The sequence below is a fragment of the Euleptes europaea genome, chromosome 4 (assembly GCF_029931775.1).
Source record: "Euleptes europaea isolate rEulEur1 chromosome 4, rEulEur1.hap1, whole genome shotgun sequence".
Classification (NCBI taxonomy): Eukaryota; Metazoa; Chordata; class Lepidosauria; order Squamata; family Sphaerodactylidae; genus Euleptes; species Euleptes europaea.
The window spans coordinates 10442752-10457120 of record NC_079315.1 but is presented as its reverse complement, the minus strand read 5'-3'; the positions used below and the strand labels follow the sequence as shown (position 1 = coordinate 10457120).

Genomic DNA, 14369 nt, shown 5'->3' with positions numbered 1-14369 from the left:
AGGCGAGGCTAACTACTTGTGTGTCTCCCCCGCATTGCTAACCCATATTTAAAAACAGATGTCGTGTAGAAAAAAATAAAAGCACAACACTTTTTATGAGATGTTATAGTTAAGTTCCACAACAGTGCAATGGAATATAATTATCTTAAAATATAAAAATATAAATTGTCAGTTGCATTTCTCCCCCAAGTTTAAAACTGTGCCCCTCAGGCCAACTCTGTGCCTCTCTGAGGTCTGCGCCCTAGGCGACCACCTAGTTTCTCCTAATGGCCCTGACGGTAAGCACCCTCTCGAGCTGGTTTTTCCCCATTCAAGCTTGACTACTCCCAAGAGACGAGGCGCTTGTTTTTCCAGTGTTAATCCCAGGAAAGCAAGATATGTGTTTGCTTCTTGAGAGCCAGCGTGGTGTAGTGGTTAAGAGCGGCGGACTCTAATCCGGGGAACCGGGTCAGTTTCCCCACTCCTACTCATGAAGCCTGCTGGGTGACCTTGGGCTAGTCACGGTTCTCTCCGAACTCTCTCAGCCTCACCTACTTCACAAGGTGTCTATTGTGGGGAGGGGAAGTGAAAGTGATTCTAAGCTACTTTCATACTCCCTAAAGGTAGAGAAAAGCGGGGTATAAAAACCAACTCTTCTTCTTCTTGAGCAGTCTAGTTTCCTTGCCTGCTCTTAATATGCTGTGCCTGTCTTCACGTCCATTTCCCCAATAACCAAATGGTTGTCTGTCAAAGCCAAACCACACATTAACACTTGTTAGGATAGCTCTTCACTGGCCAATTTTTTTAATTAATAACGTGTGTGTGTGTGTGTGTGTGTGTGTGTGTGTGTGTGTGTAAAGTGCCTTCAAGTCGCAGCCGACTTATGGCGACAACTTTTGGGGGTTTTCATGGCAAGAGGCTAACAGAGGTGGTTTGCCAGTGCCTTCCTCTACATAGCAACCCTGGTATTCCTTGGTGGTCTCCCATCCAAATACTAACCAGGGCCGACCCTGCTTAGCCTCTGAGATCTGATGAGATCAGGCTAGCCTGGGCCATCCAGGTCAGGGCAATTAATAACATAGCCAGGAACAATTACAATATTATCATGAATTATCAGTGTCATTAAAGTGGAGGGGGAAATAAATGTGCAAAGTTAATGGCATCGAGAAGGGGGAAAGCTGCAAACAAAACACATTACATGGTTTAAAGAAGACTTACGTTCAATTTACTAGTGTACTTTTTACAGCATCTTTATAACTGTTACCCACGAGGTTCAGGCCCTAGCTACAATTTATACTTCTGCAAATCCCTGGTTTTGCACAAAAATCAAACCTGTTTAAGAAAAAAAGTGCAGGGTGGGTTTTTTGTTTGTTTGTTTGTTTTAAAAAACACCAAACGGTAATAGCGATATTGCAAAAAACAAAATAAAAAGAACAACCTCTGCAGACTAGTTGCTGTAGCAACCCCCAAAAAAGATGCCTCATCGAACGGCAGCAGTCAACAGTACTGAGGATGAGGTATAGGTGAGGAGGAACCATCTTATGTGAATTTTCACAGGTCCCCCCCTGATATACCGTAATACCTTACGCCACGCTTTTCATTTGAGCGCACTTGCTGTTCCAGTGTGCTATGATTCCTGATCCCGTATTCAAAATAACCAGTCAAACAACAAACAACTGTTCTCAAGCCCCATTTAAATATATTCTTTTCTCCATCTCTGTAGTATGTCGTATCACCAGCTACTGGTTCTCTGTGCATTAGCTTTCCAGTGCTTGGCATACCCAGCTTTTGCTCCTCTTACTGTTAGAAATGAACTTTCTGTGTCTGACAATATTATCAATAAAATATCTGATCTTTCCTGCATATATGAGACTCCTGTCCAAAACCAGGGGGTCAGTACCCTTTCCCCCATTCCCAAGCAAAAAGAGACTGTGGCTGTAGTCATCTGACTGGCCCCTAGGGTTGCCAACTTTGGGTTGGGAAATACCTGGAGATTTTGGGGGGTGGAGCCTAAGGAAGGTGAGGTTCGAGGAGTGAATGGGGTATAATGCCATACAGTTCACCTTCCAAACTGGCCATTTTCTCCAAGGGAACTGATCTCTGTCGCCTGGAGATCAGTTTGTAGTAGCCGGAGATCTCCAGCCACCACCTGGAGGTTGGCAACCCTACCCGCAACCCATTGTGCAATACATATTCAGTGGGGGGGGGAGAGTAAAGAAAGCAAGCACTATAGCAACAAGTGCATCAATATTTGGGAAACCTGGCAGCCGGTTGTTGCAGTTCTGGAGAGTTCAGCACAGTAAGAACACAGGTTTCCCGACTAGTTCTCATCCGTCTGCAAATCCACAGAGAAACAGGTTATTCCTCATTTCTCTAGTGACTTTGGGCAAGGGGCAGGGTCGTTGAGTCTAGTTTTGTAGCATTTCCCAGATGGGAATACGATCGTGACATATTTTTCTTGGATACACCTCTGGGTTGGGGTAGTAGACATGGTCTGGGATTTCCATGCGTGGGGGCCTGATTTGAATCAGGACCACAGCGTGCGGGAAGAACAGCCTTAAGATTTCCTCCCCTGCCATTATCCCAACCTGAAATGGCACCGGAGAATTGGCATTTGCCCTCTTGGGGAAACTTAACGTAGTTATTGTATTGTGTATGGTACAGTTAGGTGTCTTGTGGTACCTTGGAACCTGATACGTTTATTACAGAAAGAGCATTCATAGACTGGAGCTCACTTCATCAGATGGATGAAGTAGTTATATATAGCATTCTTCCACGTGAAATATTTAAAGTCTTCGACATGAAATATTATACATACATACAGAGACAAAAAATCGAAACAGTAGGTCCTGAAGACCTGTGAAATTCAAGACGTCTTTTTGATTTATAACTGGTGTACAAGACATATCTGTCCACTGTGCATGAGAGAGTGGACAGAACTCTTTCTCCCTCTCCCAAAATACCGGAACCGGAGGGCATCCAATGTAGCTTTTGGGCAGTAGATTCAGGATGGACAAAAGGAAATACTTCTTCACCCAACGAGTGATTAAAATTTGGAATTCACTACCAGTGGCTGATGGCCGCAGACATGGATGGCTTTAGAAGGGAATTAGACAGATTCATGGAGGTTAGGTGTATCGGGGCTACTAGCCGTGGTGATTGGGTTGCCAACCTCCAGGTACTTAGCAAAAACAAAACAAAGGCACCTCCGTGCCTATACCTTGGCGGTTTGGAAATTAGCACGGGTAAAAGGTACACAGATGCACAGAGCCAGTTAGCAAAATGCAAATATTAATAGGTGCTAGAAAAGAGAGACAAACAGTGTGAAGCAAATATTCCTAACAACTGTGACTAAACAATTTACAATATATACATGGAATTAGTAATTTTACAGGCAAAAAAGTCCTCTTCTTAAATATTTCAAAGATGATCCGTTCCAATGGCATAAGTTATTCTCAGGTATAAATCCAACAGGTATAGATCCAAAATTTATAGATCAAAAGATGGGGGACAGCCGTTTCACCTTGGTTTCTTCAGCCCCACATTATCTCATCCATACAATGGTAATTCAAAGCCTAGCAAAGTCCATAAAGGTTCAATAGTAAGCCACAGCAATGTCCACAAGTTCCCAAATGGGATACTAACGTAGTAGTAGTAGTAAAATTACTAATTCCATGTATATATTGTAAATTGTTTAGTCACAGTTGTTAGGAATATTTGCTTCACACTGTTTGTCTCTCTTTTCTAGCACCTATTAATATTTGCATTTTGCTAACTGGCTCTGTGCATTTGTGTACCTTTTACCCGTGCTAATTTCCAAACCTCCAGGTACTAGCTGGAGATCTCCTGCTATTACAAGTGATCTCCAGCCGATAGAGATCAGTTCACCTGGAGAAAATGGCCGCTTTGGCCATTGGACTCTATGGCGTTGAAGTCCCACCCCTCCCCAAACCCCTCCCTCCTCAGGCTCCACCCCAAAAACCTCCTGCCGGTGGCAGAGAGGGACCCGGCAACCCTAAAAATGAGAGAGAGAAAGAAGGGAGGGCGGAAGCAGCAGGAGTTACAAGGGATGAATATGAACAAAAGCAAAAGAGGCATGCAGTTTGGATAATTACTAATCAAGCTTTTACCTGTACAACGCCCGTGGGTAAATATTGTAAAAGTTCCAAACAAACAGAATAATTTCTGATATTTGGGAGTGGTCAGCAACCTTCTAAGCTTGCTGTTATTCTGGGGCCTCCCTGTCTGGTTTAATACTTCTGGGAGGCAGGATGATGGCAGAGAAAGGCTGTCTGTGCCTCTGTGCCGGACAGGCTGTCTCCAACCAGAACACTTAGCCCATCTTTTCACCGAACAGGATAGCTCCATTTGGTGGTTTTGTGCATAGCATTTCCACTTTTCGCCAGTAACTCCGCCATCGCAGGGACGTCGGGAGGGCTGTTGATCGATGTGCGCTGCATAGGAAAGCTGGCGTTTTGTAGTGGATAGAGTGGCAGGCTTAGGACCCTGGGCTGACCCGAGTTCGAATCCCGGCTTCAACCATGGAAGCTCACTGGGTGGCTTTGGGCCCCTCACAAACTCGCGCCCTGGCCTACCCCACAGGGTTGTTGCGAGGAAATGGACGAGGGGGAAATGATATTCGGTGCCACTTTGAATCCCAACAGTGGGAGAAAAGCAGATATAAATAAATAAAAGCAAATGCATATATGTGTGAGCTGTTGTGATTACCAACCCACACGTGACCTTTTGTTTTTCAGGCTCCTTAAAAGGAATGACATATACCTAGCCTGCAGTCCAGTTTGGGACTGAGCCCTATTTGTCTCTGTGGGACTTGCTTCCCAGAAGGCAGGTCGTGGTAAGAGTGTCAGATTAGGATCTGGGAGTCCCAGGTTCAAATCTCCACTCTTGCCCGTGGAAGCTTGCTGGGTGACCCTGCGCCCGTCTCACATTGGCCTTTTATGCTTGGCTGTTTCACTCGCCGTCACCCCTCTGAGACTTCGGGTTGATTATGCATGCCGTTTCCGACTGTCGGAAGTCTCCTCGCTCTCCCCCTGCCTTTTCCCGTGTTTCAGAGACCTGATTTATCTCAAATTTGAAAACGGGGCAAAACGTGGGGAAACGCAGGGGGAGAGCCAGGCGACCTCTGACGGTAGGAAATGGCATGGATGATCAGTGCAAAGACCCGAAGTCGTCGGGGTGACGGCGAGGGAACAGCCATGCATGAAAGACCATACTCAGCTTAATTTACCTCTCAGGGTTCTTGTGAGGATAAAATGGAGGAGAGGAGAATGATGTTAGGCCTCTTTGGGTCCCTATTGGGAGGGGCTTGTGGCTCAGTGGTTGAGCCTCTGCTCGGCGTGCAGAAGGTCCCAGGTTCAATCCCCGGCATCTCCAGTTCAAGGGATTAGGTAAGTGGGTGATGTGAGAGACCTCTGCCTGAGACCCTAGAGAACCGCTGCCGGTCAGAGTAGACAATACTGACTTCGATGGACCAAGGGTCTGATTCAGTGTAAGGCAGCTTCATATGTTCATATATATGTTCATATGAAAGGCAGGGTATCAATAAAGTAAGTAAATAAATTCAAGTTTATGCTGTTTACTTAGTTAATAATCCGCCTTTCTCACTGAGACTCAAGGCGGATTACATTATTAAAAATGGAGCAATCTGAGCAGTATCCGTACAATCAACAGTGCAAGAAAATGGGATTACAAGATTAAAGCTCATTTAACAGTATACTATATCTAATAAAGTGGTATAATACATAAACAGAACTGGTTTATGTAGGTAGGGAAGAAGTTCAAAAGTATGGCATATAAAGCGAAAAAAGCAACGAAATTTGGATGGAAGAGACAAGAGATTATATATATATATATATATATATATATATATATATATATATATATATATATATATATATATATATATATATATATATATCACTGATACTGTTATTATATGATACTGACATTAGATATCACGGATACTGTTATTATATTTAAAAGTGTTCACACTTTGTCTCACTTTCAAATTTGGCTGTGGGCGTAAAAGCCCTATAAAATGTTGTTGTCACAAAGAACCTTTTATATGACCGGTAAAATATTCATCGGTACATTAAGATGTTTAATCTCTTGCCTAAGGCAGAGAAAATTAAACGAGGCACTTGGCTGAATCCTTGTTCTCGCCCAGTAGATTTCCACTACCAGGCTTCGCCCGCTGATAAGGTTTCGGCAACCTTTCGGCATTTAAAAAAAAGGTATTTGACGTCCTCATGTTCCGGGGTAGTGACGTCTATTCCTTCACAGAGCATATAACAAGCCAACAGGCCTGAAGAAAGAAGACATGTCATCTGAACCGTTGGAACAGGGTGACCATGACCAGAGCCCCCAAAAGCCACGGTGTCTCTTCACCCAGGCTTACATTCAATAATGTAAGCAAACAGTCCCAAGTTCCCATAAGGATGACACCCCCACCAATGTATTGCCTGCTTCATGTTGCCTGGTTAGGGTTGCCAACCTCCAGGTGGTGGCTGGAGATCTCACGCTGTTATCTCCAGGCGACAAAGACCAGTTCCTCTGGAGAAATTGGCCGCTTTGGCAATTGGACTTTATGGCATATCCAGCCGTCCATATATTAGGAAGGTACACTCCTTTGACTTCTGAATGAAGCTACAAGCACTTGGAGGAATCTAAAGCTTGAAAAAATCTCTATGAAATGGGAATTTTACCGGAAGCCCATTGTGCTATATTCTTGTCCCATGCTTCTTGTTCTATGTATGGACTTCCATGATTTGTGAGCGTTTTTATGCCTTTTGCACTTTTTAACGCTTTATGTTTCTATTTAATGCAAATTTTGGACTTTTGTCCCCTTGTTCTTACCAACTGCGGTTGTCCTTTTGACGTTTTCCTCATAATATATTTATTATCAGCATATTCTATTGTGATATTCATTATTTGCCTCTATTTTGGCTTGTTTGTACTTGTACTTTGTTTTTGAATTCTAGCCTCCAGTGGTGGCTGGAGATCTCGTGGTATTACAACTGATCTCCAGGCGACAGAGATCAGTTTCCCTGGAGAAAATGGCCACTTTGGCAATTGGACTTTATGGCATTGGAGTCCCTCCCCTCTCCAAACCCCGCTCTCCTCAGGCTCCGCCCCAAGAAACCTCTGGCCAGTGGCGAAGAGGGACCTGGCAACCCTAGCTGTGGTCCTGATCTGCATTGAGCCCGCACAACCTGGGAATCGAAGAACCCTGCTGGATCTGACCAAAAGATATCCAGTCTAGCATCCCGTTTCCAACAGTGACTGCTCAGATGCTGATACTGTTTATTTTGTAGGGGATTATTTCACACTATGCTAGTGTTGCCCTGACCTGGATGGCCCAGGCTAGCCCAGTCTTGTCAGATCTTGGAACCTAAGCAGGGTCGGGCCTGGTCGGTACTTGGATGGGAGACCAGCAAGGAAATTCAGGGTCGCTACGTTAGGGTGGCCAACCTCCCGGTACTAGCTGGAGATCTCCTGCTATGACAACTGATCTCCAGCCGATAGAGATCAGTTCTGGAGAAAATGGCCACTTTGTCTGTTGGCCTCTATAGCGCTGAAGTCCCGCCCCCAAACCCCACCCTTTTTAGGCTCCACCCCAAAAACCTCCAGGTATTTCCCAACCTGGAGCTGGTAACCCTACGCTACGTAGAGGCAGCCAGTGGCAAACCACCTCTGTTTGTCTCTTGCCTTGAAAACCCTATGGAGTCACCATAGGTTGGCTGTGACTTGACGGCATTTTCTGCCACCATGCTAGTATCCCAATCAACACGGGATATTCTGGTCTTTGTGGTTGTGCCCTGGTGCTGAGACAGTCGAGGCTGCAGAAGAGACATGGAAAGGGACAGGATTGCTCTTGTAGTCCTCGGCTTAGCTCCACCGATCCCAAAGGCAGCCCTTCAGCTCCTCCTTATCATTGGCTTCCAGCGCAAAGCTGTGTATATTTGCTTCTGGGCCATCTAGGACCGCTCCCTTTCTACAGCAAACCTAACTGCCAGTTCTCTAGACCCCCTAGGGTTGCCAGGTCCCTCTTCACCACCGACGGGAGGTTTTGGGGGGCGGAGCCTGAGGAGGGTGGGGTTTGGGGAGGGGAGGGACTTCAGTGCCATAGAGTCCTATTGCCAAAGCGGCCTCGTTACAAGATCAAACCAGAATGAGTTAGCAGCCCTGTTTGGGAGCAGAGAAATTTGAAGCTGTAAGCTACATTGCATATTCAAAGGCTGAAGAAGTCACTTTTGGTGACAAAAGCGCTGCTGTATATCCGGAAAGGCGTTTCCTCTGAGTTGCCTGACTGCGCAACCACCCAGCCAAGAGCCAAGCTGACTTTATTGGACATTGTTCCTTATCATGAGCATTTTGAAATTATTGTGGCTCTTCGCTGTTGTGTTTGTTTGTTTGCTTGCGCCATCTTCACTTGTCTTGTACCTGTTGCTTGTTTTGGCCCATTTTTGTATACAACATTGTCATCGTCAGTCACTTTTTCACTGTTTCACTGTGTCCTGTTACATTGTTTAAATGATTGTTTGATGTTTTATTACAATATATCACAGTTTGCCGAGCCAACTACTGTTTATTTTTGCAGCTTAACAGTTTGAGAGAGTAGTTCATACCATAGTACCTGGAGGTTGGCAACCCTATCTAGAGAGATGTTATTCTGCTAAGCCAAGTCCAGTTTGGGGTGTGGGGTTTTTGTTTCCTTTGGATTTTTCAGTAAAAGAAGAGGGAGGTCATGAAAACAGGGCTGAGGTTTGACCTTGCTCTTTGCCATTTTGCTGTGATACAGAAGGCCCAGGGTGTGGAAATGTGTGCCTTTCCAACTGGGGGGAGAAAATCTCCTGTTAGTTTGAATGGGCTGCACGGATTGCATAAGCACAAAAGCTTCAGAGGTGTCTGTGCTTGCGGGTGAGATGCACACAGTTCTTAACTTGCTGTCTCTGGGCAATGCTGTGATTAATAATTGACCAAACTGCACAGCCGAAACGCTGCAAAATTCTGGGTTTGCAGCCTTTGCTGCTACTTTGCAAAGGAGATGCTGTGCTGTGGAACACAGGCAAGACAATGCTGCTGCAGTCGTCTTGTTTGGGGGCTTCCTGAAGGCCCCTGGTTGGCCACTGTGTGAACAGACTGCTGGACCTGATGGGCCTTGGCCTGATCCACGATGGCCTTTCTTATGTTATTATAATTATATTATATATATTAGGTGTTGTGGAACACAGGCAGGATGGTGCTGCTGCAGATGTCTTGTTTGTGGGCTTCCTGGAGGCACCTAGTTGGCCGCTGTGTGGACAGACTGCTGGAGTTGATGGGCCTGGGTCTGATCCAGCAGGGCTTTCCTTATGTTCTTATGTTGAGATGGATTACTAGAGAGCATTTTTGTAAGCACTGCTTACATACAGCAGTGGGCAAGATGCGGCCCTGCAAACAGCCAGTGACTACTGATGGGATCGATTCTTTTCAGGGAACACCAGTGCAGAGATTGTTGGGTTCTGGTATTTTTTTTTTAATTTCATTTCAGACAGGAAACTTCTCAAACCAAATAAAGACAACTTTGATTTTCTTTCTTGAACTGCCTTTCTGTCTCATTTATTGGGCAGGCTACCCCTACAAAAAGTTCAGATTGAACTAATTTTTTAAAATGGAACATGGATTGATTTAATTAGTTCATCTGAAAGACTAGGGGAAATATCTTCCCAGCAGGTTTCTCAGAAAATACCTGAGCCTGTTTCTGCCATTCTTAATAAGGTTGCCAACCTCCAGGTAGTGGTCCTAATAAATTTTGTAAATTTTGTAAATAGTCTTTGTGAATGAACAAAGACTCAGTTTTATAATTATTTTGATATCATTGGTTTGCTTTATGTAATTGCCATAGTGGTTGCTTTCTATTGAATAACTTATTTTGCAATCCAAGTTGACTTTAATTGTAACCTCCAAGTAGTAGTTGAAGATCTCCTGCTATTACAACTGATCTCCAGCCAATATAGATCCGATCACATGGAGAAAAAGGTTGCTTTGGTGATTGGACTCTATGGCATTGAAGTCCCTCCCCTCCCTAAACCCCGCCCTCCTCAGGCTCTGCCCCAAAAATTTCCAGGTGTTTCACAACCCAGAGCTGGCGACCCTAATTCTTAAGCAGTAACTTTGTTAAGAAATCTGAAAAACACAACCAAGCCATCGTCACCATGGGAGAACAAACTTTGAAAAGTCAATTTTTACAGTAAGCAGGGCTTCCCAGAATGGTACGATGTATAGTCAGAAATATTATGAGAATTACATGTTTTCGTCGCAAGGGAAACCTGGTTTACAGCTGTGTACAAAAGTGACAGTATTTGAACAGCTGGTCTACTGATCACATTCTGTTCAAACAGACAGTTGTGTTTCCAGAATTGAGCTGACGGGAAACCAGTTCTGTGAGTTGGCGGCAGGAGCTGGCGAAGCATAGGGCTGATTAGCTGGCGCTTGTGACGTCACGGCCCAACCCCAGAGCAGTTTTACAATCCTTTCTAAAGGAATGTTGCTTTGTTAAATGGCTATTTAAAAGAAAGCATGTACATGCAGAGCTTTAAAGCGATGAGCCGTCCCGAAATGGGGGTGGGAAGGGGCAGCCCCGACCCTGAAGATTCAGCTCACTGCGAAGCGCACGTTGAAGATGGGAGAGAGTTGGTTGTTGGCTGTGATTCGAGGGCACGTTCTTCTTCAGTGTATTGGGGAGCTTTTGTTATTAGTCAGCTTTTATGCACATTGAAAAGTGGCTGTTGCATTTCTCCGACTTTCTCCCATCTTCAACATGTACTTAGCGGCGAGTTGAATGTTCACTGTCCCGGGCTGCCCCTTCCCACCCCCATTTCGGATGGCTCATCGCTTTTTAAAAAAAAGCTCTACATGTACATGTTTTCTTTTAAATAGCCATACGGACAGAGGTGGTTTGCCACTGCCTTCCTCTGCATAGCAACCCCAGCCTGCCTTGGTGGTCACCCATCCAAGTACTGACCACAGCAACTCCTATGTAACTCCCAAGCTCTGGCCTCTTCTGCACACTCTGCATACCCCTAATTTTCTGAATAGTCAAACTTTAAGGATTCATGTAGGATTTAACCAAAGTGATCTGGGGAGTTGAGCAACTCCCCTATGAGGAGCTGTTAAAACGCTTCGGGCTGTTTAGCTTGGAAAGAAGAACAAGAGTTGCAGACTTTCTGTACCACTTAAGGAAGAATCAAACCGGCTTACAATCACCTTCCCCTCCCCTCAACAGACAACCTGTGAGGTAGGTGGGGCTGAGAGAGCTCAGAGAGAACGGTGACTAGCCCAAGGTCACCCAGCTGGCTTCATGTGTAGGAGCGGGGACACAAATCTAGTTCACCAGATTAGCTTCCCCCGCTCATGTGGAGGAGTGGGGAATCAAACCCGGTTCTCCAGATCAGAGTCCACCGCTCCAAACCACTGCTCTTAACCACTACACCATGTGGTTAAGGGGAGACACGATAGAGGTCTATAAAATTATGCATGGTATGGAGAGAATGGACAGGGAGAAGCTTTTCTCCCTCTCATAATACCAGAATGAGGGGTCATCTGCTGAAGTTGGAGGGTGAGAGATTCAAAATATATAAAAGGAAGTATTTCTTCACACAACACGTAGTTAAATTGTGGAACTCCCTGCCCCAGGATGTGGTGATGGCTGCCAACTTGGAAGGCTTGAAGAGGGGAGTGGACGTGTTCATGGAGAGGGCTATCCATGGGTACTAGTAAAAAATGGATACTAGTCATGATGCATACCTAGTCTCTCCAGGATCAGAGGAGCATGTCTATTAGGTGCTTTAGAGCATAGGCAGGATGCTGCTGCTGCAGTCGTCTTGTTTGTGAGCTTCCTAGAGGCACTTGGTTGGGCCACTGTGTGAACAGACTGCTGGACTTGATGGACCTTGGTCTGATCCAGCAGGGCCTTTCTTATGTTCTTATGTACCCAGCACTTACGCAGTACTTTGGAGTGAAATCTTTAAACAATCATGCCAATTTCTCACAGGCAGTGGTCATATTATTGGAGCACGCTTAGTTCCCGTATGCAGCTTGTAGATAACTTTTTTTGGGGGGGGGCTCTTCCATTGGTGCTCTTTTCTGTCTATTTATATCTTTCAACCTGTACAAGGAGGTGTATTAGCACAGGCTTGCAAATGCCCACCCCATCGCACCCCCTGGGGAACCTGGCCTCCAGGGGCGCCTCCACCTTGTAAGAAGCTTTAGCAGTAAAAAGACCTGGCTGGCAAGTGGTGTTGCCATGGGATTGTCAGCAAGCGCCTGGCATGAGGGCATCTGGACCCCAGAGCCACCCCTTTCCTGCAGATGCCCAGGGCCTGCCACTAACAGGCGGTGATGGTTTTCCCTTTACAAGCTGCTCAGAATTGAATTTGCACACTGCAGATGGCTACGGCTGACAGAGGACGTCTTGTGCTCAGCAGCATCATTGATTAAGCACTGATGTCTTTGCTACTGATTTGAAGCCGTAAACCAGGCAAAGCCATGTGCCTTTCGCTTTTGCTCACCGTTGGGATATCGGCGAACAAAACGGTTCCGTGGAGAGAAAGAGAGACTGGCTGCAGTTTGTTCATCTGGGTTGCAGGCAGCGAGGTGTCGTGGTTAAGAGCGATGGTTTGGAGCGGGGGACTCTGATCTGGAGAACCGGGTTTGATTCCCCACTTCTCCACATGAGCGGCGTAGGCTAATCTGGCGAACTGGATTCATTTCCCCCACTCCTCCACATGAAGCCAGCTAGGTGACCTGGGCTAGTCACAGCTCTCTCAGCCCCACCTACCTCACAGGCTGTCTGTTGTGGGGATGGGAAGGGAAGGTGATTGTCAGCCTTAAGTGGTCGAGAAAGTCAGCATATAAAAACCCTCCTCCTCTTCTTCCTTCTTCTTCATTTTATTGGATTCATTTTAGTGAATTCAATTCAGAAATTCATTTTATTTCTTGACTTACTTCATTTATAGTCCACCTTTCTGAGACTCAAGGTGGATTAGTGTTTCTACCAGGTACTGGAGTGTTTCCCATTCATTTCTGTGGAATTTGTGCAGGAGGATGTGAAAGCGGCTTGTGCCCGCCGGGATTCTATCTCCAAAGTCATGTTTGTTCTGGTATTTCAGACGTGTGGTGAGAGGCAGGTGGCCGTAGCAAGGGCTGGCAGTGGGGACGGGCAGACTCAAGTGGCGCTCCGGTATACCTGGCATCATTTAATCCATCTACCATTTCCTCTGAATTCAGCGATGTGTCTACAACACTTCTAGAACACCCCTGTAAGACAGCTAAAAACTGCAACTTTGGGGCTGTTGCTATATTCCTGGAAGCATCTCCCCTTTCTCCTCTTTTTATTTTGTATGGATTCAGCCTAATTCAGACTTTGGGGGTATATCGAAGGCCCTCTCCAATTTAAGTATTTGTTTATTAAAATATTTACATGCCACCTTTCTCAGCAATCGTGGCATCTCAAGGAGGCTTATTTCCCCCCCCCCAAAAAAAACCAGAGACCTGCAGGAAAAGACAATAAAAACACGCCAACAAACCCCCCAAAAAACCCAAGATTAACTGCAAAGGTTAAAAAGGACAGCCTTGCTGTTTCTTACAGCAAAGGGGCTTGCGGGTGTCCTTGAGACAGGCATTCCCTAACACTGGAGCTAGGTCTGGAGTCCAGTGGACGGACGGCTCGAACGGAAGGATCGCCTGGGGCGATCCGCAGAAGCAAAAGGGCAGGTCACAGGGACTTAAAAAACAGCCTTCCAGACAAAGCAACTTTATTTATGTAGGATTGTTTTTGGTACCGAGCTGAACATCCATTCTACCCGATCCTTAGCCAACTCCTTAAGACATGTTTGAGTACTCTTTTAATGGCCTGGGGGAGAAAACTGGGATTTTATGTTCAGCGTGGACGGCACAGTATAAATAGGGTTGCCAGGTCCTTCTTTGCCATCGGCAGGAGGTTTTTGGGGCGGAGCCAGAGGAGGGCGGGGTTTGGGAAGGGGAGGGACTTCAGTGCCATAGAGCCCAATTGCCAAAGTGGCCATTTTCTCAAAATGAACTGATCTCTATCAGCCGGAAATCAGTTGTAATAGGAGATCTCCAGCTGCTACCTGGAGGTTGGCAACCCTAAGTATAAAACAACTCTCTTCTGCTGCCTGTCTGAAGCTATTGCAACTGTTTAAAGTGCTGCGTAAATGCTGAGTGCTAATTCATAAATGAAGACGGAAGCGGGGCGGGTCAATAGCCAGCTACATGAAAGCATGTGTAAGGAGGCGGAGTAGGAAACTGTGGCAGACTCCTTGGTGCTGTGCAAACTGGTCATCTGGATGCGCCCGGGCATTGTTTTC

At 45.8% G+C, this 14369-nt stretch overlaps 1 protein-coding gene across 1 annotated transcript in view; it reads left to right on the top strand.

Annotated features, from left to right (window-relative positions):
* SIDT1 (SID1 transmembrane family member 1) overlaps positions 1–14369 on the top strand; it is a 79224-nt gene that overhangs the window by 5872 nt on the left and 58983 nt on the right. The gene's annotated exons all lie outside the window — the stretch shown is intronic.